The sequence below is a fragment of the Hemiscyllium ocellatum genome, chromosome 20 (assembly GCF_020745735.1).
Source record: "Hemiscyllium ocellatum isolate sHemOce1 chromosome 20, sHemOce1.pat.X.cur, whole genome shotgun sequence".
Taxonomy (NCBI): Eukaryota; Metazoa; Chordata; class Chondrichthyes; order Orectolobiformes; family Hemiscylliidae; genus Hemiscyllium; species Hemiscyllium ocellatum.
In genome coordinates this window covers 18,751,067-18,778,340 of record NC_083420.1, presented here as the reverse complement: position 1 = coordinate 18,778,340, position 27,274 = coordinate 18,751,067, and the positions used below count along the sequence as shown (strand labels likewise).

Below are 27,274 nucleotides of genomic sequence, written 5' to 3'. Positions count from 1 at the left end.
CCCTCAGCCTCTGACGCTCCAGAGAAAACAGCCCCAGCCTGTTCAACCTCTCCCTATAGCTCAAATCCTCCAACCCTGACAACATCCTTGTAAATCTTTTCTGAACCCTTTCAAGTTTCACAACATCTTTCTGATAGGAAGGAGACCAGAATTGCACGTCATGGTGAATAATTAAATACCTAGACAAAGGAGGACACTTTACAATCATCTTTATCCTCAGCAATGGAGGTGTGATCATGTCAGTGCAAAAAGTTATTACTTGCAGCCAGAGGTGCCGAGTGGATGATCCATCTCACCCTCCTCCAGATAACCCCACCATCACTAATTCAGCAATTTGATTCCCTCCACATGATATCAAAAAACAACTGAAGGTACTGAGTGTTGCAACAAAACTATGGCTCCCAACAGATTCCAGCTGTAGCACTGGAGACCTATGTTCCACAACTTGCTGTACCCTTAACCGAGTTGTTCCAGTGCATTAATAACACTGGTATCTATCTGATAATACAGAAAATTACCAGGTTCTTTCCACTAAAATCTAGACAATTACGTCTACCCAATCATCAGCAAAATGACTGAATATGTCATCAGCAGGGCGAACAAATGGTACATACACAACAGCCTGCTCACTGATGCACAGATTGGGTTCTGCCTGGGCCATTGGGCTCCTGACCTGACTTGCTCTAAACAGAAAAGCTGAAATGCAGAGATCAGGCCAAAGTGACCACCCCTAACATCAAAGATGATTAACAACTCCTGCGTGCGGATGCATTCTTTTTTCATCAACATCAAGATCTGTCTAACATCCAGGTTTGGGCTGACGTGTGGCAACTAACATTCAGGCTCCACAAATGTGAGTTGAGATAATTACCATCTCCAACAAGAGAGGGGCTATTGATTTTCCCTTGAAATGCAAAACCATTACTGAATCTCCCATTATCTGCATCCACAGATTAGCATTTACCAGACGCTTACTTGGACTAGCCGTATAGTTAATAGTTACTAAACCAAGTCAGGGGCTGGACTTCTGAGCTAGGTAACTCCCCTCCGACTCTCCTTAGCCTGTCCACTGTCTGCACCATCCAAATCAGGAATGTGATGGAATTCTCTACACATGCATGGTTGAATGCAGTTTTAACACACTTGAAGTTGATGCCATCCAAGATAAAGTAGCCAACTCCACTAACACACCATTGACCACCTGAAGTATTCACTCCTTCCAAGCACTGATATAGTGTTGGAATGTGTGTGTCACACACAAGATAAACTGCAGCAACTCATCAAGACTCCTTCAACAGTACCTTCCAAATCTGGGACTTCTACCCAGAAGCACAAGGGCATCACCAACAAGGGCAACTCGAGCTGACAGTACATGCTTGCCTGGCAGCAATTCCAAGAATGAATAAGTTAAAGACAATGAGTTCTTCTTGGTATTCTAACTGATCTTTATTCCTCAACAAACAACTCTGAAACAGATGATCTGATTGTTGTTATGTTGGTATTTGTGGGAACTTCCTGTGCATAAGTTGGCTCAGCTTCTTCCTCATGACACAGCGCTGTATCTCAAAAATAAAACACCAAGGGACATCCTGAGTTTGTGAAAGACTCTACCTAAATGCAAGTTTGCTAATTTATCGTTTCACTTTTGCAAGGCTGAAAAATTGCGGTAAACAGGAGCCCATTGGACAATTCAGAATCTCACCATGCACTGGGTACCGAGCTCAACAATGCTGAACATTTGTTCTTTGCTACTGAATGCTCTGAAACTTTAGGCTCATGTTTTCATTAAAATTTACATCCTTTGTCAGCAGCATTGATGAAAAGGACAAAAGTGTTTTCACTCAGTGCCATTCTGGACAACACGGTTGGAATGATTAAGAGAGGTGAATCTGGCACCAATTGATTTAGTGTCTCTTTGTTTCATATGCCTACAAATCAGTCCAATGTCACTACAAGATTCATCCACAGATCATCCATCAAGCCAGCATACAAAATGTTCCCCAGCCTCCTTTCTTTCATCTGGAGGGTCACTGAGCCAGACAGAGAGAGAGAATGTGTGTGTGAAATAGCTAAATCCTGCTCAAAATCCTGCCTGAGCTTTTCTTTGTGAATATTTATTGTGGTATCGGAACGCAGGGGAAGGAAGGGGTCAGTACAGGTGAAATGTCAAGGCTTAACTAGTGGCCTGTGACCATGGCTGAAGGCTTGAGGCTGGTGGTTAACATTAATCAAGTATTAATCAAAGATCAGCAAGGCGGCCTTTGTGTGGAGCCACAGAAAATGGGGGAGATACTAAATGAATATTTTGCATCAGTATTTACTATGGAAAAGGAGATGGAAGATATAGACTGTAGAGAAATAGATGGTGACATCTTGCAAAATGTTCAGATTACAGAGGAGGAAGTGCTGGATGTCTTGAAATGGTTAAAGGTGGATAAATCCCCAGGACCTGATCAGGTGTACCCGAGAACTCTGTGGGAAGCTAGAGAAGTGATTGCTGGGCCTCTTACTGAGATATTTGTATCATCGATAGTCACAGGTGAAGTTCCAGAAGACTGGAGGTTGGCAAACGTGGTGCCACTGTTTAAGAAGGGCGGTAAAGACAAGCCAGGGAACTATAGACCGGTGAGCCTGACCTCGCTGGTGGGCAAGTTGTTGGAGGGAATCCTGAGGGACAGGATGTAAATGTATTTGGAAAGGCAAGAACTGATTCGGGATAGTCAACATGGCTTTGTGTGTGGGAAATCATGTCTCACAAACTTGACTGAGTTTTTTTGATGAAGTAACAAAGAAGATTGATGAGGGCAGAGCAGTAGATGTGATCTATATGGACTTCAGTAAGGCGTTTGACAAGGTTCCCCATGGGAGACTGATTAGCAAGGCTAGATCTCGTGGAATACAGGGAGAACTAGCCATTTGGATACAGAACTGGCTCAAAGGTAGAAGACAGAGGGTGGTGGTGGAGGGTTGTTTTTCAGACTGGAGGCCTGTGACCTGTGGAGTGCCACAAGGATCGGTGCTGGGTCCTCTACTTTTTGTCATTTACATAAATGATTTGGATGCAAGCATAAGAGGTACAGTTAGCAAGTTTGCAGATGACACCAAAATTGGAGGTGTAGTGTACAGCGAAGAGGGTTACCTCAGATTACAATGGGATCTGGACCAGATGGGTCAATCGTCTGAGAAGTGGTAGATGGAGTTTAATTCAGATAAATGCGAGGTGCTGCATTTTGGGAAAGCAAATTTTAGCATGACTTATACACTTAATGGTAAGGTCCTAGGGAGTGTTGCTGAACAAAGGGACCTTGGAGTGCAGGTTCATAGCTCCTTGAAAGTGGAGTCGTAGGTGAATAGGGTAGTGAAGAAGGTGTTTGGTATGCTTTCCTTTATTGGTCAGAGTATTGAGTACAAGAGTTGGGAGGTCATGTTGCGGCTGTACAGGACATTGGTTAGGTCACTGTTGGAATACTACGTGCAATTCTGGTCTCCTTCCTATCGAAAAGATGTTGTGAAACTTGAAAGGGTTCAGAAAAGATTTACAAGGATGTTGCCAGGGTTGGAGGATTTGAGCTACAGGCTGAACAGGCTAGGGCTGTTTTCCCTGGAGTGTCAGAGGCTGAGGGGTGACCTTATAGAGGTTTCCAAAATTATGAGGGGCATGGATAGGATAAATAGGCAAAGTCTTTTCCATGGGGTGGGGGAGTCCAGAACTAGAGGGCATAGGTTTATGGTAAGAGGGGAAAGATATAAAAGAGATCTAAGGGGCAACGTTTTCACGCAGAGGGTGGTATGTGTATGGAATGAGCTGCCAGAGGATGTGGTGGAGGCTGGTACAGTTGCAACATTTAAGAGGCATTTGGATGGGTATATGAATAGGAAGGGCTTGGAAGGGTATGGGCCGGGTGCTGGCAGGTGGGACTAGATTGGGTTGGGATATCTGGTCGGCATGGACGGGTTGGACCGAAGGGTCTGTTTCCATCCTGTACATCTCTATGACTCTAATGGGGAAATGACAGTCAGCCGAGGGAAGGTTGTGTCAAGAGTACAGTTAAACCTGGTGACGTGGTCTGACTAACAATTTGTAGTGTTACAAAATCCAAGAAAATTCCAGATTCATTCCTCTAGGTTTGTAACTGAGCTCGGGCTGGAGTTGTATGGGGACATCTGGGGAAATACATGGAGTGCTGTAATTGCATTCATACTCCAGCTTAGTGGCTGAAAGTCAACTAGATCTTGTGATCTTGGTTGTTATTGGAATCTGTGTTCACAAATGTTAGAAAAATAAGATAGACATGGTGCAACTCTCTAAGAGAATAATTTGCTGACGCAATCCTATGTTCAACAGGTTTTAAGTCCTTGGAGTCTGATGAAAGAATAATGCTTGATCATCTTAATCTGAATTATTTTCAATGGGTTTGTTTCAAAAGAGATAAATGTTACTTTCATATACGAAACAAGAGCAAGAAAAATTGCACAGACTGTAATCTAATTCTCTTTTGCAAATATATTTACTCTTATCTATATTTAGATTCTGTTTTTGTTTCTTCAGTCATATTTAGCTTGACATTTTTCCTATCAGCTGTTGAACTTTTAGTGATTTTCAAGTGGGAATTAACATGTTAACTTATCTCTGGCAAAAGATAAATACAAGTTTCTTCTTTCTATTCTACCATTTTAGTTTGTCAAAGATTGTGAAATATTCATGTTTGTTGAAATTATACAAAAAAAGTTCAATTTTTAATATAAAACTTTGCCCTGTCCTGAGTTAAAAGCTATTTTGTTCAGAATTTAATGAAGTAAAATAAGAGAAATGAAAACCTATAGGAATATTTCTGACCCTGAATTAGGCAACATCTGATCAGCAGTCAACAAGATGCTGGGTTTGCAATTAGGTTAAAGTATTTGAATAAATCTGAATAAACTATGAATAATGGAGCTTCAACACTTCAGGAATGTATATTTCCAAATTGTGATGCCCTTGACAGTATATAAATGAGGAGTACTCCCACCCAAACCATTTCACTGTTTCTCATCCACAAGATCTCTATTCAAAGAAAAATGTAATGTGCTTAGCTCCAGGAAGGGTATAAATCATTCCTGTGATGCATTTGTTACTTGTTTTAGATGAATCATTGCAAGAAAATGGGGCCAAAGTTATTTTTATTCTTCGAGACAGGTTATTGTTGAGCAATTAAGACAAAACACAAATTTCATAGAACAGGACACCTTGAAGGTTGAAAGGAAGAGGAGAGGAGCTAATGGAAATCTCAAAATAATGATAAGGTGACAGCAACACTGGACTGCTAAGAGGAAGCGAGGAGTTCTATAAGACCATAAGATGATAAGACATAGGAACAGAATGAGACCACTTGGCCTATTGATTCAGCTGCACCCATTCTCCTGTCTTCTCGTAGTAACCCTTGATCACCTGGCCAATCAGGAAACTATCTACATCTGTCTTAAATACACTCAATGATTTGACCTCCTGTTGAGTTGCACAGATTCACCACCTTATGGCTGAAGAGATTAGAACATAGAATAATACAGCGCAGTACAGGCCCTTCGGCCCTCGATGTTGCGCCGATCCAAGCCTACCTAACCTACACTAGCCCACTTTCCTCTATATGCCTATCCAATGCCCGTTTAAATGCCCATAAAGAGGGAGAGTCCACCACTGTTACTGGCAGGGCATTCCATGAACTCACGACTCACTGAGTAAAGAATCTACCCCTAACATCTGTCCTATACCTACCACCCCTTAATTTAAAGCTATGCCCCCTCGTAATATCTGACTCCATATGTGGATTCTCATCTCAATTCTGAACGGTCGTCCCTTTACTCTGAGGCTGTGCCCTCAGGACCTAGTGTCTTCTACGAGTAAATTCATCTTCTCCATACCCACACTATCCAGGCCTCTCAGTATTCTGTAAGTTTCAACAAGATCCCCCTTCATCAATCTAAACTCCATTGACTGCAGTTCCAGGTTTTCAGTCCAAAGTGAAAATAATTTAGAATTGACTAAAAAATATCATCAACCTGATAAAGGTGCTTGTACCACAGTGGTAGTGTCCCTACATCTGAACCAGGAGACCCAGTTTCACATACTAGAGTTGCGTCAGAACATTGCTGAACATTCATTACAAATAACAGAAAATGAAGCAGTCCGTGTTCAGATGTGGGCAACATCCAGGCTGGGGCAGACAAATAGCAAGCAACCCTTGCACTACACAAATTGCAGGCAATGACCATCTCCAATAAGAGACAATTTAATGCTCAGTAGCAGCAATGTGTACCATCTATAAGGTTCACTTCAGAAATCCTCAAATAGCATCTTCCAAACCCTTGTTCACTACCATCTAGAAAGACATGGAATGAGCACTACATGCAAGTTCCCCTCCATCTGCTCACCATCGTGACTTGGAAATATATTACCGTTCCTGGGTCAAAATCCTGAAACTCCCTCCATTAATAGCTTTGTGGGTGTCCCTACACCAAATGGATTGCATGCTTCAGCAAGGCATCTCACTATGACCTTCTCAGTGGCAACGAGGGATGGGTAATACATTCTGGCCCAGCCAGCCTTGGCCACATCCCATGAATGTATTAAAAAAAAACGCAACATTAATTGGGTGCTCCTTTTGCTTCAGTTCGGTATGATCAGGTAATTCTATTAGCCTATAATAAAAATAGATGTAATTTACTGTTGTCAGTTAACCAATGAAATAGAAATTAAGCATTCAAGGTTCTGCTTTTTAATTTGAATTATACACCCTTCATAATCTAGCTCCTGTTGAATGTGCATTTCCCCCTGATGTGGCCATCCTCCTGGACAAATGGAAATATTTCTAGTCAGTATCTCTCAATGGGTGGGGTAGGGAGTCACATTATCATGTTGAAAAGCTTTTTAAGAGAGTTTTAAGAACGTTGGAAATAACAATAGCATGAGAGATATATTCCTGCCTCTTACCTAAAGCTACAGTTCAGGTGTGATAATGGGGAAGACACAAAGAGATATGTGAATAGAACCACAACAACTTGTTCTTAACCTTTGGCCCTTTTACATAGTCACATGTCCTAAGGCAGTTTGCAGGTGGAATGTAATTCTCAGTCATGTAAAGGAGCATTAAGGCAGATAACCAATATGTGGTAGAAGTGTCGAAAAATGTGGTGCTAGAAAAGCACAGCTGGTGAGGCAGCATCCGAGGAGCAGAAGAATCGACGTTCCGGGCATAAGCCTTTCATCAACATAGATTCTGCTGCTCCTCGGATGCTGCCTGACTTGTTGTGCTTTTGCAGCACCACACTGTCGACTCTGATCTCCAGCATCTGCAGTCCTCACTACCTCTCTTTAGTGGAAGAGGTCAGTTTTAATCGATGTCTTAAAGGAGTACAGGGAGGTAAAGAGAGCTGGGAAGTTTCAGAGAAAAAACTCCAGATCTTAGGATCATTAGCTGCTGAAAGCATGAAGATTGAGTCAAATTAACCAAGTAAAGTATCAAAACCCAATAATATGTTGAACTTCTCTTGACCTGCAGCTGAGCAGTACACCTTTGAAAGTATGAAGGTTGAGTTACTAGCCCTCAGATGGAATTTGAAGTGTATCATAGTGGGAATGAATTGTTATTTTCTCTTTAGTTTGCACCACAAATAGTGTTAACTCATTGCTCCCATTCAAAGCTTCACAGCTGCACTAAGACATATTGTCCTCCGACTATTCAAACATGGAATGCGTCACAACTGAGCTGCCCCTGGCCTCACCTGATGTCGAACCCATTTAAATTGACACATTGACACATTCATATGCACGTGCATACAGACACAGCAGAAGAGCAAGACCTCCTTACCATTAGTGTTTAAACCTTTCATGGGAAACATTCACACACCTCCTTGGATTAGAGGTGGAAGGGTTCAATTTTCAAAAAACTGTGATGGTGAGAGTGGAAGTGGCCAAGCAGAAAAATTTCCATGAGAAAAGAGAATGCAGGTTTGTCAGGAGCATCCCGACTCTGGGCCATGTTCAAGGAGATTTGGTCAGTGGCTACCTGTGGTTAATTGAAACAATTAAGGGACCTGGAATTTTTACATCACATGAATGAATGTATTAATCGTTCATTAATTTCCACCATTGCTTTCCCCATGGCTATGCCTCCATCAGTCAGTCAATCTTCCATCTGCTGTGGTATAAATTGTTGTGATTGTTTGAATTTGGGCATTCCTGAGTTTGTCCTGAGGGGCGCAAGATGCAAAGCTTTAGCAACATATTTATTGGCAATATTGATTAGTTATTATTATCTGTATTATTTATTTGTTGATGAACAATTTGGCAGAGCATGCGGAAATGTTCTAAGCACTGTGTTAAACAGGGGAAGCACCTAACTAGTGCTGGTCTGTCACTGACTTCATCCAACAGTTAACAGGAAGATCTCAGCAGTGAAAGGAATCAAAATACCTAGTTTCTTTGTAGAAAAAAAACCCTGCAAAGTATTATGGAAATAGTTTACTGTTTGAAGGTCCTCTGACTGCATCCCTCTTGGTCATTTATAAATCATTGTGCAACTACCAAAGTGTTCTATTATTAATGATTAGCGAAGAAATTATGTCCCATTTTTTAAAATTAAAAATGTCAACGGTGCAATCATAGTACCTAACTAAAGGCCAGTTTACAAATTAAATTCGACAGAGAATGAAATTAGACTGAAATAAGGACTCATGAGGGGATAATATAGCAGCATGGACACTTGTTTCTTCATTTGACCATTGGATGTGGGCATCACTGGCAAGGCCAGTGTTGGTTGCCCATTCCTCATTGTCCTGGTCCCCATCTTCCAAAGGGCAGTTAAGATCAAGCACACTTAGGAGTCCCATGTGGGCCAGACAAGGTAAGGAACATAGGATAGGAGTAGGCCATTCAGCCCCTAAAACCTATTCCATCATTCAATGAGATAATGGCTGACCTGTAGCCTCACTCCATATGTCTGCCTTTGGCTCAGATCCCTTAATACCTTTGATTTACAGAAGTTATGGATGATAGATTTCCTTCAGGACATTGGTGAAGTCTCTTCTGAAGTACAGTGTCCAGTTCTAGCATCCCAGTTATAGGAAAGATATTATTAAGCTGGAGAGGGTTCAGAAGCGATTTCCAGGATGTTGCCGGGTATGGGAGGTCTGAGTTATAAAGAAAGGCTGGATAGGCTGGGACTTTTTTCACTGGAGTATAGGAGATTCAGAGTTGACCTAATCAAAGTTTATAAATCATGAGGGTATAGATAGGGTCAGTGATAGGTGTCTTTTGCCTATGATGGGGATTGCAAGACCAAGGGGCACATGTTTAAGGTGCGAGGAGAGAGATTTTAAAAAGACATGAGGGGCAAAGTTTTTATATGGAAGGTGTTTCATGTGTGTGGAATGAACTTCGTGAGGAAATGGTGGATGTAGGCATAGTTACAATGTTTAAAAGATCATTTGGATAAGTACATGAATAGGAAAGGTTTGGAGGGATCTGGGCCAGGAGCAGTCAGGTGGGACAAGTTTAGTTTGGGATGATGTTCAGCGTGGACTAGTTGCTGTGTGACTCTATGACATTCATGAATTTAATTATTTTTTGGAACAATCAATGATCACTTCATGGCTACCAATACTGGGACCAGCTTCATATTCCAAACTTTATTGATTAAATTCAACTAGCTGCTCCCATGGTGGGATTTGAACTCATGTCCATAGAATAATACCCTTTGGATTACTACCCAACACCACTATCGTCTCAGTTGGTGAGAGGAGAGTAAGAATAAATGGTGTTGAGTTTTGCTCTCCTTTCACTGTCCAGCTAATTAACATCAAGGTACCAACCATTGACAAAGGTTTTCTTTAGCACAATTTCAGAAGCTTATTTATGAAGGAGTGGAGCAGTTGGTGGCAGGAGGAGAATTTTGTACATGTCTGACCTGGCTTTTCCCTCACAGCAGACTGAGACATAGTCTGAGACATGGTCTGAGTCTGAGTGATAAGTTACATTACTGCCCTTCCAGTAACAAATACAGAAACCATTTAACCACACCCAGCTAAAGGTGTGTCTTTATTATAAACCTTTAACCAGCATTGATTATACCCTCAATGGACAGGGTCATTTTGAGGGAGGCGAACTGGTACATGTGAGGTACCACAAAAAACTCTACTGGGGCTTCAGCTATTTGCAAGTTATATCAGTGCCATTGATGAAGATACCAATGTAATGTTAGCTGATTATGGAAAAACTAGGTAAGCTCTGAGAAGGAAGCAGGAGACTTGAACTTACTCAAAATCCACTCACTTTGACAAAATTTAAACTGAGCGCAAGGAGTTTATCAGGTAGGTTAATGAGAAAGTAAGAAAGTGAAAGGATACAAGACGAGTAAATGTGGAATCATTAACTTTGCTATGAGGAACAGAGAAACAGATGTTTTTGTTAATTGTGACAAATTATTAAATCAGAGAGATTTGGGATCCTGAAATACACAAAGTTAACAAGGTGGTACAACAAGAGAGTAAAAAATGAGGCCTGCAGATGCTGGAGATCACAGCTGCAAATGTGTTGCTGGTCAAAGCACAGCAGGCCAGGCAGCATCTCAGGAATAGAGAATTCGACGTTTTGAGCATAAGCCCTTCATCAGGAATAAGAGAGAGAGAGCCAAGCAGGCTAAGATAAAAGGTAGGGAGGAGGGACTAGGGGGAGGGGCGATGGAGGTGGGATAGGTGGAAGGAGGTCAAGGTGAGGGTGATAGGCCCACCCCACTCCGGCCTATCACCCTCACCTTGACCTCCTTCCACCTATCCCACCTCCATCGCCCCTCCCCCTAGTCCCTCCTCCCTACCTTTTATCTTAGCCTGCTTGGTACAACAAGAGAGTCTTGTTGGATGTTGGCCTTTATTGCAAGGAGGTTGGAAGACAAGAGTAAGAATATCTTGCTGTAATTGTGAGAGTTTTGTGAGACCAGGAAATACCATGTCTTGTTTTGATCTTTTTATCATAGAATAAACATGCCTTTGAAGAAATGCAACAAGAGTTCAATAAAGGATTCCTTGGATATGAGAGTTGTCTTATGTGGAAGGTTTGAATGGAGATTTACTGTCTCAGAGTTTAAAAGAATGAGAGGTGATCTGAATAAAACCATTGGGATTCTGAGAGAGATCAACTAGATTAATGCTGAGAGTTACTTTCCCTGCTTGAGGACTCAGAGGATTGCAAATCTGTTACATTCTCTACCACAGAAAGTTGAGTTTATTCATGGCTGAGATCATCAGATTTTTTTAATTCTAAGAGGGTCATGGGGTTTGGGGAAATGGTGGGAAAGAGGTGTTGATGGAGAAGGTTAGCTGACTGAATGTTGGAAGAGGCTTGAAGGAGCAAATGCTTTATTCAGGCTCGTGTTTCTTATGTTTATGGAACAATGTTATGTCTGAATCCCACTCTGTTTTTTGTCTAAAGTGTACACTGCATCAAGTTGCTTGGAGAAATTCTTGCCATGAGTTGAAACTTCCCTCCATACCCTACCAAACACACCTCACTGACTTCCTGCCCTATAGTATCCCACACCTCCAATCCTATCCACATCTTCTGCCTTTCCCAGAACAAATGCCACTCAGCAGATATCTGCTAACAGACCATGGGACCTCTGAGAGGCTGCTGTCAATATGGTGTAGTCCCTCATTGGTAATGCATTGGCACTGCAGCTACTTAGGTACACTGCCTATAGCACAGAGCTAGCAGAGATAACACTCCCTCACACATTCAAACCCATTCTTGCACCTTAGTTGCACCTTTTACCTGACCTTAGATAGATCCCTGGCTGAAAACCCTTTCTTCCCAATGCCCAGTGATTACTCACATCTTGTCATTGTCCAGAAGGGAAACATCACATTCAGACAAGAATTTGGACAAGTTCAAATGTCATCTTTTATTGACAACCAGGAAAAGGGAATACAGAGGAATTGAGTATAGGCTGAAGGTCACAATTCTGAATTAGTGGTGCTGGAAGAGCACAGCAGTTCAGGCAGCATCCAAGGAGCAGCGAAATCGACGTTTCGGGCAAAAGCCCTTCATCAGGAATAAAGGCAGTGAGCCTGAAGTGTGGAGAGATAAGCAGTTTCCTCATTTCCCCTTCCCCCCACCTCACCTTAGTTCCAAACTTCTAGCTCAGCACTGTCCCCATGACTTGTCCGGACTTGTCCTACCTGCCTATCTCCTTTTCCAGCTATTCACTCCCCCCTCTCCTCCCTTACCTATCACCTTCATCCCCTTCCCCACTCACCCATTGTACTCTATGCTACTTTCTCCCCACCCCCACCCTCCTCTAGCTTATCTCTCCACGATTCAGGCTCTCTGCCTTTATTCCTGATGAAGGGCTTTTGCCCGAAACGTCGATTTCGCTGCTCCTTGGATGCTGCCTGAACTGCTGTACTCTTCCAGCACCACTAATCCAGAATCTGGTTTCCAGCATCTGCAGTCACGGTTTTTACCACCTTGAAGGTCACAATTGCAATGCCAACCAAATACTCCATCGATATATTGGAGAAAGAATTGTGTGTGAGGGCTGGGATAGGACTGGAACAAGGAATGTCCCACACACCCCACGAAGAGACAGGCATAATTGGATCTCATGCACATACCCACGGGCACCTCTCTGATCTGAAGAAAATGAGAGGAATTAAAAGAATATTTGGGAACAAGTGAGGACTGCAGATGGTGGAGATTGGAGTTGAACAGTATGGTACTGGAAAAGCACAGCCTGTCAGGCAACATCTGAGGAGCAGGAGAATTGATGTTTCGAGTATAAGCTCTTTATCTGGAATGAGGAGTTGGCCCAAGGGGGCTGAGAGATAAATAGGAGGGGGTGGGGCTGGGGGGGAAGGTAGCTGGGAATGTGATAGGTAGATGAAGTTGGGGGTAATGGTGATAGGTTGGAGAGGAGGGCGGAACAAATAGGTGGGCAGGAGGATGGACAGATAGGACAGATCAAGAGGTTGGTTCCAAGTTGGAAGGTTCATCTTCCGTCTTAGGACCCTTCAACCCCATGGCATTAATGTGGATTTCACCAGTTTCCTCATTTTCCCTTCCCCCACTTTATCCAACCTTCCAACTCGGCACCACCTTCTTGACCTGTCCTACCTATCCATCTTCCTTCCCACCTATCCGCTCCACCCTCTTCTCCGACCAATCACCTTCATCCCCACCTCCATCTTCCTATCATACTCCCAGCTACCTTCCCCCTCAGCCCCACCCCTCCCATTTATTTCTCAGCCCCCTTGGGCCAACCCCTCATTCTTGATGAAGGGCTTATGCCCGAAACCTCGATTCTCCTGCTCCTCGGATGCTGCCTGACTGGCTGTGCTTTTCCAGCACCACACTCTTCGACTTAGAAGAGAAGTTGTTGAGGGTGAGGACGAGCTCGGCGAAGTGGAGGAGGGTGGTGTTGGTGGCTGGGGATGGTTCAGGCCTTTGCTCCAGCACCTGATTGATACCCAGTTCTTACAGATGAGAGCTGAAAGGAGGGGAGACAACTCATAGTAGAGACTGTCAGCACTGGAACCCTGCTGTTCATCGGCTATGTCCCTGCATGTTCCCTTTCCCTTCCACTATTCTGATAGGCCATTTCCTTCCAAGTGGAGAGCCACCACATTGTACTTTGGAGCTTTTCTCTCCATTGCCTGAACCCTGGCATGGTACTTTAATGACACCACTATGCTCCTCAACACTCCCCCTGTGGAGGCCACGATGATGGTCAACTCTCAATAACCAGCCCCTCTCGTAGCTTACCCTGCCCTCCTAAGCTATTTCTAATAGACACCACCTACCCAGGTTGAGATTTGCTCCATAACCATTCATGTTCCCACCTCCACAAATGACTCTGCTTTGTTCCCACGGCTGTGACTCCCCCACACTTTTTGGCAGGGATGCCCCTGTTGCTTCTGTAAGTCCCCGTTGCACCTTTCTTAGTGATCTCTTGGTGAACTGTGTTTGACCCAGACCTCTGACAGACCTCAATGAGCAGCTCCTAGACACGTCTGACCAGACCCTTCACCTACTGCCCTTCACCTCCCGGGTTGCTGATTCCCTTTGACCTTTGGTGCTGAATACTGCCCACTCCCCAGACTGCAGTCAGACAGATCCCCTGAAGTGCGTTCTCAGCTGATATGACCACCGTCAAACTGTGAACTGGATGGGGATTGTGCTGTAAGAGGACGCTGGAACTCCCTGACCGATAGCTGCCCTGCACCATGATGGGTCAGAGAACCAGTCACCCACAGTTTCGGCAATGGTGGTTTGGTTGAACAAAATGAGCACTGTGTTTTCCACACAGGCAGCTGACATGTGCTGTCAGTGTGAAACCAGCGTTTCTGTGTCTGCTATACATCATGTTGCCCCCACCCTGGACAGATACCCACTGTCAGCATGATTAGCAGCCTGTCAATGCAAAAGGGCACATCACTTGGCCTGTGTTGATAGCCTGGAGCTCTGGCTGTAGTGCCAATGTGCACAATGGGCCTGGCAAGGTAGGGATGCTCTGAGTGAGCAGGTAGGCACTAATAGGCAAGAGCTAAGAGAGGTGAGCTCCCCATGAAATGCAGCCTGGTCCAATCCCAGAGCTGGGTTCCTGACCCTCAGCACAATGTGTGCCTGTAGCAGCCTCTCAGCATTAGTTATTGGATGTGTCCTTTCTAAGTGTTCTGCAAAAGGGGTGCCATGTTGTCAGTGAGGACATGGCAGGTGTTGGATGCCAGTGTCCATGGACAAGACATGTGTGCAGCTGGTGCCCAAGATTGTGCCCTGAGGTGTTGCTTGGTGCTGGCCAACATCAGTCAGAGTTGAGCTCAAGTACCCACTCTGACTTCGAAGCTGAGAGTTCTTGAAATCTATTTTGGCCAGTGCATTTGGTCAGATAGGAAACTGAATATTAATGAGGCAGGATGGGCCCTCAACAAGGTGTTTAACCTACTATAGTCCCCCATCATTGACACAAGGCTGTTAGCCAGTAAAAAATGCTTCAAGATAGAGGCAGTGGAGTAGGCAGAGTCTGGGCTTCCACTCTCAGGGCTCATCCACTCCGACCACTTCCAGTTTTTTCTCCTTTATTTGCTTTTTATCTTTTACTTTGTACTCCTACTTACCTTCTGGGAAGAGCTCGGTTGTGATGGCATTAGCGGTGGTGGTATCGATTGGGAAGGTGGAAAGGCCATAGGAGGGTGACTTTGTCAGGGTCCAGAGCATGGCATCTACTGGTGTGAAGGTGAGGGGGATAGTGGACCCGGAATGGGAGATTGCTGTCTGACGGTGAGGGTGATGGTGAACCCGGAATGGGACATTGCTGTGTGATGGTGAGAGGGATGGTGAACCCGGAATGGGACATTGCTGGCTGACGGTGAGGGGGATGGTGAACCCGGAATGGGACATTGCTGGCTGACGGTGAGGGGGATGGTGAACCCGGAATGGGACATTGCTGTGTGACGGTGAAGGGGATGGTGAGCCCAGAATGAGACATTGCTGTCTGACGGTGAGGGGGATGGTAAATGTGGAATGGGACATTGCTTTGTGATGGTGAGGGGGATGGTGAACCCAGAATGGGACATTGCTGTCTGACGGTGAGGGGGATGGTGAGCCCAGAATGGTACATTGCTGTCTGACGGTGAGGGGGATGGTGAACCCGGAATGGTACATTGCTGTGTGAAGGTGAGGGGGATGGTGAACCTGGAATGGGATATTGCTGTGTGATGGTGAGGGGGATGGTGAACCCGGAATGGGACATTGCTGTGTGATGGTGAGGGGGATGGTGAACCCGGAATGGGATATTGCTGTGTGACGGTGAGGGGGATGGTGAATCCGGAATGGGACATTGCTGTGTGATGGTGAGGGGGCTGGTAGTGTGGAATGGGACATTACTTTGTGATGGTCAGGGGGATATTGAACCCGGAATGGGACATTGCTGTGTGACGGTGAGGGGGATGGTGAATCCGGAATGGGGCATTGCTGTGTGATGGTGAAGGGGACGGTGAGTGTGGAATGGGACATTGCTGGCTGACGGTGAGGAGGGGTGGTGAGTGTGGAATGGGACATTGACGTGTGATGGTGAGGGGGATGGTAGTGTGGAATGGGACATTACTTTGTGATGGTGAGGGGGATGGTGAACCCGGAATGGGACATTACTTTGTGATGGTGAGGGGAATGGTGAACCCTGAATGGGACATTGCTGGCTGATAGTGAGGGGAATGTTGATCCCGGAATATGACATTGGCAGCGGCAGCGAGGAGGTGGCTGGCAAAAGGCTGAGCATGAGACCCAGTATTGGCTGCTTTGTCGAGGTAGGCACAGCATGAAAGTTGGCGCTGAGGAACGATGACTTCAGTGTTGGTCAGGCATGGCACTGGCGGTGGTGTAAGGATTATGGAATGTGTTTAAACTATTTTTATTTATTATTCTTAAACTATTCCAATTGTGCCAGAACCATGGCAACAGTTGAAGCTTTTCAACGTACTTTTCACTGTAAAATACAGTTGACAATAGAATCATTCCTAAAAACTTGCTGCACTACTTGGTAAAAGCATAAAAGGTGGAGTGAGAGGCTCCCAATATCCTGACAGGCCTCAGCACACTCCACATCCAATTCCCTGACAAATCGTGCAATTATCTACATTGCTGAAGTTCCTAAAGATGGTGTATTAACCATCACCAACCTGAAGACATTGTATAAATTTTGTCAGTTAAGTAAAGTTCAGGCAGAGAAAATTTCACGATTATATCCAAAAATGAGCAATAACTTTAATAGAAATAAAGTAATCAAGAAAGGTAGAACATTTGATCTCTCACTACGAGACAAATAAGCCCCATTGTCTTGTTTTCTCTCTCATGTACAAATGCTAACAGATGCATGCTTAAGTACTTGACTACACTGCCACTATCTCTCTTTGTCCTACCTCCATTATTCCATGTAGCAAAAGCTTCACTCATGCCGGTCAAGGGTTGATAAATGTGTTCGACCGTGTCAAATTAGTCAGCCTGACTAGACGAGCTCAGAACAGCAGCATTCATGACGTGACCTACTTTGGGAGTTAAGTGCTCCCACACTTGACCTGCAGGACTGTTCTGACAATGCCTTCTGCTTTTAATAGATGTGCATGAAAATGTGATTGTCAGCCTAGTCCTAAATTACAAAAAGAAATTATAGGCCACTTCAGCTTTTAGTAGACTGTACAGATTAAGAGCTACACATGCTTTGAAAGAACATTTCTTTGAGTGAATTAGGATTGACGGTTAATTTCTTACTTCAATGGATAACAATTTATTTTCCACAAAGTGTGGCAGGACACTTGAAATGTTGGTATTTCAAGCAATTGGCATCCATTGTTATAAATTACATTGATCCAGTGGGTAGATTGACTGACATATTTTGATTTCCTCTCAGAAGGCCATAAGAAATAGAAGCAGAATGAGGCCATTGGGCCGATCGTGTCTGCTCTGCCATTCAATATGGCTGATGTAGCAGCAGAGCCTATAATTGTGAAAGGATGTGTGGGCTTTCTGTTTTGTTCATTGATCTACTCTGTCCATTGAATAGCAGATGGAGTTTAATGCAGATAAAAACAAGCTGTTGCATCTTTGGTAAGACAAACCACAGTAGGACTTACACAGTTAATGAGAGTGTTGTCAAACAGAGGCTGAAAGGGTGCATGTTTATAATTCATTGAAAGTGGCATCACAGGTATACATGGTCGTTAAGAAGGCATTTGGCATGCGCGTTTTCATTGATCAGAGTATTGAGTACTGGAGTTCAGACATCTTGTACTGGCTGCATAAGACATTGATAAGGCTACATTTGGAGAACTGCATCCAATTCTGGTCATACTGTGTGCAAAAGAGATTTCCTAGGAGACTGGAAGGTTTGAGTTATAAGGAGAAGCTGGATGGACTGGTACTTTTTTCACTGGAGGAGTGACCTTACAGAGGTTTATAAAATTATGAGGAGTGTAGATAAAGTTTCTAGCCAAGATCTTTTCCCTAGGGTAGTGGAGGCCAATACTAGAAGGTATAGGTTTGAGGTGAGAGGGGAAAGATTTAACAGGGACCTGAGGGGCAACGTTTTCACACAGATGGTGGTGCATATATGGAACAAGCTGCCAGGGGAGCGGTAGACTTGGGTACCATTACAGCATTTAAAAAACAGTTTGAAACATTTAGACAGGTACATGGATAGGAAAAGTTCAGGTAGATGTGGACCAAACACAGGCAAATGGGACAAGGTCAGTTTAGCAAACCTGGTTGGCATTGATGAGTTGGGCCAAAGGACCTATTCTGTGCTGTATGACTCGCTGACTTTACAGAAAGTGTTTTACAATTCTCACCCCTCTGTTCAGTACCCTTTCCTGCCTTTGTCTGTTTCTGTCTCTGTGAACTCCTCCAACTATTCAAGCACCACCTCTTTCAACCTGCCACTCCTGCCTGATCTTAGCCATGAAATGTTCTCTGTTTATCTCTCATCTCTCTCTTCCAAAACGCTCTGAGGGTTGGGCATCATTGAACACTTGGAAACTGAAAGTGCGAGTTTTTTAAATTAAATGAGGGTGTTAAAAGTTAAGGGACTACCACAGTGTGTGGAGTGTATTATTTCCCCCTCCAAATCTATTTTGCTTTCATCCCTGCCTTCCCCTTCCCTGTTTGATCACACAGCATTGCCCTCTAACAAGGGCACTGCTTGTCACTGGCCACTTGGGCGTTTATTTTCTTCCTGGTGGTGGAAATTTGAATGAAGATTCGTGCACCTTGTGTCTTTCACTGTGTCTCACACCTGCATACACGCAACATGGGTGCTGGGGAAAAAAATAAGCACTATCACAGTTCGGCGGTAGTGTGGGGGTAAAGAGAAAGAAAAGTTGGGAAAAAAAAGAAAAAAGTTAAGGGATCAATGTGGGGAGATGGGGCTAAGATTTATAACTAATTGATTGGGATTCATAAATTGAATGCCCCTTCTCCACTTGCTATGTTCCTTCTAAGGTGCTTCTTAAAATCTACCTCTAACCCCAAGCATTAAATTAGATTAGATTCCCTACGGTGTGGAAACAGGCCCTTCGTCCCAACAAGTCCACACTGACCCTCTGAAGAGCAACCCACCCCCATCTGACTAATACACCTAACACTATGGGCAATTTAACATGGCCAATTCACTTAGCCCGCTCATCTTTGGACTATGGGAGGAAACCGGAGCACCCAGTTGGAAGCCCACGCAGACACGTGGAGAATGTGCAAACTCCACACAGACAGTCACCCGAGGCTGGAATTGAACCTGGGACCCTGGTGCTGTGAGGCATTCATGGTCATTTGTTCTAATATCTCCTTTTGCAACTTTCTGACAGATTTTGTCTGTTCAGACTTTTTTGATGCAGCTTGGGATATTGTACAATGTTAAAACTTTGTAAAGATTCGAGTTGCTTTTTGGAAAAAAACTGAGTAAATCTTTATAAAAGGCAAAGTCATTCTAACAAGTGTGGGAAGCAAAGTGATACACACCACAAACCTTCTGTGTTTCATCCAGCTGCCTGTCTGTTGTTTTGTACAGCAATGTAAAGAAAGGATTACTTATGGTTGGAGTCTAGTGAAGGATGAGTTTTTGAAGGATTTTTTAACCATGAAATCTTTGTCCTCAGCATCAGAAATGCAGTTGCTGCTGTGTGTTAGTTGCGAAGTGGTGCAGTACTGAGGGTGTGTTGCATTGTCTGAGGGGCCATCTTTCACATGGGTGTTTAAACCATCTGCATGTTTGGACGGGTGAGGCAGATCCTGTGGCAGCATTTCAAACATCACAAGAATTGATTACCTGTTCACGATCAAATGACATTTTGAGGGAGTTTGTTGAGTGCAAATTTAGTGCTGTGTAACCCAGATTGTAACAGTGATTACACATCAAGTAAAGACAAAAGATAGGCTGTAGAGGTTAGGAAAACTCTAGATAAATGCAAATCTTTGTTATTAATTACGGTGGCCTTGAATATACAAAATAAAGTCAAAGTCATTTGCCCCAAGAGGCCTATGTTTCATAGAATCATAAAATCCCTATAATGTGGAAACAGGCCCTTCGGCCCAACAAGTCCACAATGACCCTCCATTCCCCGACCTTATTACTCTACATTTACCCCTGACTAATGCACCTAACTTACACATCCCTGAATACTATGGGCAATGTAGCATGGCCAATTCACCTAACCTGCAATCTTTGGATTGTGGGAGGAAACCCACGCAGACATGGGGAAAAGGTGCAAACTCTTCACCTCAGCCTGCGCAAAATACTCCTTAACTTGCTACATCAGATTCTTTCTCCTTTTTCCTGTGAATAGTCCTTTCCCAGTGAATTCCCCTTCAGTCTATCCACCTCTATCCATTGATTTGCCTCTCAATTCTGCACTCACTGTGGTAGCAAGTTCTAAATTGTCTCCACTCTTTTGTGAAATAGTTGTTCCTGAATTTATTTTATTTACAGGATGAGGGTGTTACTGGCTAGGCCAGCATTTATTGCCCATCCCTAATTGCCCAGAGGACAGTTAAGAATCAACCACATTACTGTGGGTCTGGAGTCACATGTAGGCCAGACCAAGTAAAAATGACCGTTTCCTTCCCTAAACAACATTAGTGAACCAGATGGTGTTTTTCCAACATTTCACAATGGTTTCATGGTCATCATTAGACTCTTGATTCCAGATTTTTATTAACTTCCATTTCCACCATCTGCAGGATTTCAACCCAGCTGCCCAAAACATTCTGTGGATCTCTGAATGACTAGCCTAACAGCAATATCACTAGGTTCTGAATTTCCTAAACAGCTTTATTCATAACTATTTTATATCAGTTTGCTAATAAACAATAATACAAATGCACCTAACCAATGAAATGGCACTTCTGAGCAAGATGAATTTGCAAATAGATTCACTGTTATTCCTGATGCCCCCGTATCTCTTTCAGATGGGTGGAAATGAATATTTATTTGCATTTTTATTCTGCGTGATAAGAGACAAACAGCTGACTTCAAACATTCACCTTGCATCTGTGACAGGAACCGCTTTGAATTGAGTCCAAAATAAATTATTAATATCTTTACAATGACCTGTTTACACATACACAACATTAAGTATTTGCAAGACATTAGTTAATGGAGATTGCTGTTCAACAACAGCAGAAGATCAATGGTGCACTGTACAGGCACTGCTCTGACAGACCTTGGCTGACTCCCTCCACAATACCCTTTCCTCTCTCAAGTTTCATTGATTAAATTTGGACTTTCGAAAGAAAGGTCTCCAATCAGGTTTCTAACCTTGTCACCGCTCTAAACCATTAATCATCAAAGTAAAAATGGTTTCCACTGTGACAGTTACTATGGTGCACTACGTCCCTTTGATCTTTCTTAACCTGATTGTTACCTTTGGTCAAGTTGAGCACACAGTCCTCCTTTCTACTTTCCTCTGTAGAGCTGGATACCATCAGAGGATAAGGGAAAACTAATGCTCTGATCTTGGATATTGTTGCTGAGGAGCAACATATAGATCATGTGGAGGAGGCACTGATGGATCCATGGGTGAGGCAATGACATTGGTAATGGTGTAGGAGCAGGAAGAGAAAGGTGGCAGGGGATACTCTGGTTTCATTCAGACAGATAAGAATGGATCAAAGTGAGAGCAGTCCCACCTAGCTGGACGAGAAGGAGGGGAGGCTGGAGATGGAACCAGATCTGGGGCTGCAGACAGGTCAAGAGCAATGAGGCGAGGTAGTTCAACTTTGTCACTGTCATGTGTCATTGGTGACTTGGATAAGAACCATTTTGGTTTGGTGTTTGCTGTTTAGACCAAAACTGAGCCACGGTGGGCTCTTACTTTGCCCTGGGTCCAAGATACGTGGAGCTGAAACCATGGGTGAATGCAAATTCAGGCATATGTGATGGTTCACAGGGATGGTCAGCATTTTCTTGGTGCCAGCCTGCGCCTGAGCTATTGTATTGGGAGCACGATATGGAGCTGCAGGCTTCCTGAAAGTAATGGTTAGCCGATTGATGTTAGTAAATTGCATATGAAGCCAATTGATCAAGGCCAACTAGAATTTTCCAGCCACAATGCTGACCCAAGCGCTGAGGCCAGTTTTTAATTTTAAACTTCTAAAATTTACAGTGCATGTTGTGTAACATGGAGAGCCTTCTTTTTCTTTTTCTTTTTTTCTCTCTCTCTCTCCCTCCCCCTCTCTCCCCCTCTCTCTTATCTGAGTTGCTTCTCAGGAGAAGGATCTCCTATTGGCCAATTTGGGGAAGCCACTGCCAAAGGCCAATCAGCCCCACAGTGCAGACCTCTACTTGACCTCTCATTTTATCAAAATACTGCAGTCCCAACCATAGACCCAAATTTCAACCCATGGTCTCTTGGCTACCAGGGATTCCCAGAGACTGGCAAGTGCCAGTTTAAAAACAAAAACTTTTCAAAGGAAAGCAAAAAGCAGAAAACGCTGGAAAATCTCAGCAGGTCTGGCAGCATCTGTGGAGAGAAAGTAGAGTCCAGTGACCTTTCTTCAGAACTGATGGAAGCTAGGGTAAAAGTCAATTTACACACAGCAGATGGTTTGTGTGGGGTGGGGGGTGGGTGGGTACTAAACAATAGTTTGGGATAGAGCGCAAAGAGAGAGAAGAACAGTTGGACTGACAAAGGAGTGGGTAACGATGAGCCTGGAAGAATGAATAGTTACTAACAGGGACAATCAGTGGCTAACAATGGGTTGTGTGTAATAACAGACCATGTGATAACAAGGCCAATGTGTGTGGGGGTTTGGGGTAAGGACATGGGAGAAGGTACCTCAAGCCCTAGAATTGTTGGACTCAATATTGAGTCAAGGGACTCAATTGTTCAAAGGACGAGAGTGTCACTGGCTAGGCCAGCGATTGTTGCCCATCCCCAATTGCCCCGAGGGCAGTTAAGAGTCAGCCATGATGCTGAGGGTCTGGAGTCACATGGAGGTTGGATAAGGACAACAAATTCCCTTCCCTAAAGGATATTAATGAAGCAACTGGGTTCTAGTAACACTTGGCAACAGGCTAACCTTTTATTCTGGATTTGTTTTATTAAATTTAAATTTCACCATCCGCCATGGTGGGATTCAAACCCATGTTGCCAGAACGTTAACCTAGGGTTCTGGATGAGACATAACCAGTACACCTTCAGCTCCCCTCCTGTGCCCATTGAAGCCTCATGTGGATGCAGTGCACCTTGTTTCATTTTTTGATCAGTAGCTGCTTGCTCTGACAGGATAAACTGGCTGGCATTGAGAAGGACACTGCCCATACCCCTCTTGCCATTACCTTGTGCGACTATCTGACAGGCTGCCAGCTAATCGTCTTCGATAAAAAGACATTTAACACTTTTCATGAAAGTCAGACCCAGTGACGGTAGGCCTATCGGGAGCAAAATCAAGAGGGACTTCTTCATGCAAAGGTTTGATGGAAGTCTAACCTTCAAAGGCAGCGGATGCTGGGTGTTCTACTAAAGATAGATGGAGTTTTATTGGAAAGGGGTACACTGAGTAAATATGGCTAAACACAAATCTAAAAATCACACAACACCAAGTTATAGTCCAACAGGTTTAATTGGAAGCACTAGCTTTCAGAGCGCCGTGCCTTCATCAGGTGATTGGAAGCTAGTGCTTCCAATTAAACATGTTGGACTATAACCTGGTGTTGTGTGGTCTTTAACTTTGTACACCCCAGTCCAACACCGGCATCTCCAAATCATAAACACAAATCAACCACCATCTGATTGAACAGTGAAGCTTGCTCGAGGGACTGTAGGTCAGATTTCTTCTGTTCCGGTGTTAAAACCTTGAGGTGCTTGGCAGCTGCTTTGGAGAGAGAGGGTTAACCTTTCAGGTCAATGGCCTTTCATGCTCTCTGTGTGTGACTGGCAGCTTGATCCAATGTATGTAATGCCCTTGTGCCGTGTCAAAATCGTGCTGTGGGCAGACAGCGAGATGGACAAATATTTTAGAGATTGAAGTGATTTCCAAGACCCCTAAAGTTATGCAAATGGGAGAAATTTGCTTCAAACTGAACTTGTACTATTTATCACAAACTGACAATGGCAGACATTACTCGGAGACCTGAGCCAAAAGGCACTAATCTCACAGTGGCTGAAGCGAACATAAAAAGGGAAAGTATCAATGGCCATAGAGGAAAGCACTTTAATTGGATTTGTTTTTTATAAAGCTGCTTCTTAAATGGTGAGTAAAGATGTAAATAGTGGTCTGCCTGTTAGTGATGCCTTTGCATTTTGCAGTTGGAGGGAAAAATACTCCCAGAACACCATATGATTTGAATGATTAGTGCACGATATAACATTGTGATCTGGTGGCTAATGATCTCCCTTGGGTGGCTGATGGCTAAGTGGAAATCATCCACACTGAAACATTTTGCTTTCTGCCTCTGATGAAAGATGAAAGGGATTGATTGCTTCAAAGCTGTGTATCTAAATGAAAATTCTCCTTTTGTTCGGTTTTATATGAAGCCACAGTTCCCTTCCAACCTGTTTCTTGAGCCCCTCTGCTGGAAGATAGCATTTTTTCCTTCATTTTAAGTTGCATTTAGTCATTTAAAAAATAAAGTTTTTAAGGAAGGCTGGATTATTGTTGGGCATTGATGAATTGTCACTGCCATAATGGCAAATCTCTGGAACTTGGGTTTGTTTTCCATAATCTTGTCAATATTTAGGATCTACATGAGATGTTTCATTCAAAATGGTGGTGTCACCCACCCCAAAATGGTCAGAATGTCTCAGGTTGAGGGGTCCGACAGCATTGCCTGATATCTACTACACAATAGGCCAACCTATGGACGACCTTGTGATTTTCGTTGCACATTTTCAATCTTTTCATATTTGGCTGGAGAAAACATTAGTAAAATAAGACCATATCTGAACCATTGCACTGCCTAATGTTTCAAATGTGCTAACTTAACAAAGAGTGCAGTTTGACTCATTGCATAATGTGGGCTAATGAATCCAGAAAGCTTCGCTATATCATTAGCCCACATTATTTGATAAAATAAAGTGATTCCTAATAACCCTTCTACATTCTCCATATACCGTGGCAAAAGCTATTCCTTCACAACTCAGTTAAAAAAAATTGATTACTTGCAGCCCTTTTTATTCTCTTGTTTCCTTGGTGACAAGATGTTAGGTTTACTCCTGACCCCTCTGCACACCTGATTGGTCAACAGGCTGTAAATTCAAGCTGTACCTAGCACCTTATTCATCTCAAGAGGCCTTAGTTTGAGATAATAAGGACCTCTTGTTCCTGATTGCCAGGGATAATACTGTCAATTGGTCTTTGGTGCAGTGCATAGTGTCCCTAGGGACTTCTGCAGTGCAGTGGTAGTGTCCATATCTCTGAGCCAGGATGCTGGATTCACATCCCACCTGCTGCAGTGGTGTGTAATAACATCTGTGAACAGGTTGTTTAGCAAATTATCGAAGTAGTCTCCCTGTTTCTGAGCCAGGAGGTCCAGATTCAAGTCCCAACCCAGGACTTGTTGGCCAAGGAAGATGCATTCATGACATGGCCAAAGAGAGTAAATGCTCCCAATCTATACACCAATGGTGACAGCAGGAGAGATTCCCGCTCAGCCATGTCACAAAAGGAAAATGGGAATTTCTGCCATCACTATTCACAGATCAGGACTATGGCATCCAGGTATGTTGCCATGGCAACTTAATCTGATTGGATGGTGGAGTGGTTGTTTCCTCAGATGGCTGGATAATTGGTGGTGATTAGATTGGTGATAACGGCACAGGGTTCAATCCCCATCCTGGCTGCTGCAGTGAATTCAGTCCCTGCCTCCTTACCTTCTCCTTGATAGAGGTTTCGGTGCAGTAGGTCAGATCTGCCTTTGGGCGGACAACTGAAGATGAAGAAGAATGGTCTTAGTGTCTGCTATTAAAATGCCTAAGACCTTTCTTTTGAAACAAATGGATTTGATTTTAAAGTGGGTTTCTATTGCTCTTTTCAGGTCAGTATCTTCTTTTTAATTCATTGTCAGGATTTGGCCATCATGAACAAGGCCAGTATTAATTGCCCATCCTTTATTGAACTGAGACTTGCATGTGTTAAGAATCAAGCACATTGCAATGAGCCCGGAGTCACATTTAGGACTGACTGGATAAGAACACTTAGTGACTAAGGAGACGTTAGAGAATTTTTATGACAACCTAGGCAAAGTGACAGAGTTGTACAGCGCAGAAACAGACCCTTCAGTCCAACTCGGTGTGTTATGGTCAACATTACTGACATTAGTTTTGGATTCCAGAGTCTTTTTAATGACTTGACTTTAAATGCACCAACTGTTGTGGGATTTGAACACATGCTTCTGTATCATTGGGTTTACCACTTCATGGACAATGTGATAATGTAATCACTGTGCCACCACGTCCTGAATAGTAAACAGCCAATGGTAGGACTATGGAACAATAGGAGCAAATTGGCTGGTTCTTCACTCAGCACAAAATAAATCTGGTTTAAAGACAAGCTTTGTCTCTAGCAACAACTAGCAACTGTATTTATATTGGTGCCTTTAACATCATAAACCATCTTAACGCACATCAGAGGAGCTTTTTGGAAAAAATGACGTCAAGTTATGCAAATAAAGAAATATTGGATTGGTAATCAAATACATAGTGTTGCAGTGGAGGTAAGAGGGAGATTAAAAAGTTCAAGGAGGGAAATTCCAGACCTTAGGGTGCAGGCTGCTGATGCAGGTCCATTAATTGTGGAGCAAAAAATGAGGTCTGCAGATGCTGGAGATCACAGCTGAAAATGTGTTGCTGGTCAAAGCACAGCAGGCCAGGCAGCATCTCAGGAATAGAGAATTCGACGTTTCGAGCATAAGCCCTTCATCAGGAATAATGGAACAACTACAACTAAAGGAGATATCTCAGTGAGATCAAGGCAGGAAAAGGTCACAGAGTTTGGGAAGGGGTGGAGGCACTGGCGAGGTTGAATCTTAACCAGGTATCCAGCCTGGAAATAATGAACAAATACAAAATCACAACGTTTTTAAAGATGATTGGTCAGTTGTTGCACAAAGCATGTTGTAACTTTGCAATTCAAATACATTGTTAAAAATCACACAACACCGGGTTGTAGTCCAACAGGTTTATTTGGAAGCACTAGCTTTCGGAGCGCTGCTTCTTCATCAGGTGGTTATAAGATACATTAAAATGTGTTTCTATTGCTCTTTTCAGG

The 27,274-nt window shown here is 43.5% G+C and overlaps 1 protein-coding gene across 1 annotated transcript in view; it reads left to right on the top strand.

Moving 5' to 3' along the window:
- LOC132825156 (ras-related protein Rab-26-like) overlaps nt 1-27,274 on the top strand; it is a 362,310-nt gene that overhangs the window by 192,510 nt on the left and 142,526 nt on the right. The window lies entirely within an intron of this gene.